The following is a 1,927-nucleotide window of genomic DNA, read 5'->3' on the forward strand; positions in this document are numbered from 1 at the left end:
AAATGTTTAAGTTATAAATTTTCTATTTGGCCAAATAAGGGAGTTGAAGCATTTTTTGTGGTGGCCAATAGTATTTTCTGAACAAACTGAACTATTTTTATTTGACCAAAGAATTATTTACAAGAATATTTCTTAGTTTTCATTTCTTTTATTATTTTGCTATTAATTTATTGTGTTATTGCATTGTGTTGAGGAAATCTGACACTAAAAATGCCTACTTTTTGTATTTATTGAGGTTTTCTGCCAAGGATGGAATCAGTGTTATAAATGTCCCATGATAAACTGGAAAGAACATGTATTCCCTTGAGGAAAACATAGGGTACATCCTTAAGCAAATTGATTAATTGCACTATTCAACTAAAATACTTTCTTTATTATTTTTGATTATTTGATCTGCCAATGGAACATAAAATCTGCTACTATAATAATAGTTTTGTAAATTTCTCCTTGTATTTCTAACAACTTAGTTATCTAATAAAGTCCTACTCTAGTGCTGTAAGATAAGCACTGGACTACTAGCCACAGGTCAGCAGTTCAAACTCACCAGCCTCTCCTGGGAAACCCTAAAACAACAGTTATCTAATGCTGCTATAACAGAAATTACACAAGTAGATTGCTTTAACAAACAGAAAATTACCCTCACAGTTTAGGAGGCTAGAAGTCTGAATTCAGAACACAAGTTCTGGGGAAAGATCTTAGTCTACTTGTAGCATCTTCAGGTTCAGCATTCCTTGAGGATCTCTATGTGTCCTGACATCAATCGTTCCCTGGATCTAGAAGCTTCATTGTACAGGAACCACAGGTGCAAAGGATGTACTATATTCCTGACTCTTCTTTCTTGGTGGTAGTGGGTTCCTCTTTCTCTGCCAATGTCTCTCTCCTTTTGTCTCTTGTAAGATACTTGGTGTTGCATGCCACATCCTGGGAATCTCCTGAACACCAGATCAAGGGCATGGTGAGATTAAGGATGGAGTCCCGATATGGAGCTATAGAATAAGCGCTGGATTACTAACTGCAAGATTTTGTTGTTGTTATTGTTGTTAAGTGTGATTGAGCAGTTTCAGACTCATAAAAATTCTGTATAGGGTTTCTGAGGTGAGGCAGATGGGTTTAAACCACCAAGCTTTTGGTTATTTTGCAGTGCCATACCAGGATTATGGAGATTCAAATCCACAAGTTGCTCCTTGGAAACTCTACACAGAGTCACTATGAGTCAGAACCTATTTGATGACATTTAACAACAACATCCCATAGTTAATCCTCTTAATTGGTTTATCATATCAGATCACATTGTGAGAGATCATCACATAACAGCCCAAACACTGAGATGATGGTCCAGCCAAGCTGACACATATTTTTTTGGGACACAATTCAATCCATGACATTCTACCCTTTGGTTCCTCAAATTACATGTCCTGACCACATGTGAAACACTTTCAACCAATTATATAGTTTTAAAAAATTTGTTCATCACCATAATATTTAGCTTTTGTATGTCCACTGTGGATTTTACTTTTTTGTTATTGACAAATTTGCCTTATTTAATAATTTTTCTTTGTATTCAATGATGTTTTATCCATTAACATTATTACTCATCTTCTCTATTTGTTTGTGTTTCCCTGGCAACATATCATGGTCATCTCTTTAGTTTTAACCTTCCCCTGTAACTTTGCTTCAGGTATATGCCTTGTAAACAGTATATTGTTGTTGTTGTCAAGTGATGTCTGGTCAGTTCTGATTCATAGCAACCATATATAGAGTTTCTAAGAAGTGACTGTGGGGGTGAATAGCCAACATCGTGGTTACCAGTCAAGTCCACATCAGGACTCCATAAAGAATATGTAGTTGTATTTTAGTTGTTGATTCAATGTGTTTTTATCTTTTGTTAGTGTATTTTATCATATTCACATGTATTGGTGTTATTTTT

This window comes from Chrysochloris asiatica, unplaced genomic scaffold, assembly GCF_000296735.1.
Source record: "Chrysochloris asiatica unplaced genomic scaffold, ChrAsi1.0 scaffold00157, whole genome shotgun sequence".
NCBI lineage: Eukaryota > Metazoa > Chordata > Mammalia > Afrosoricida > Chrysochloridae > Chrysochloris > Chrysochloris asiatica.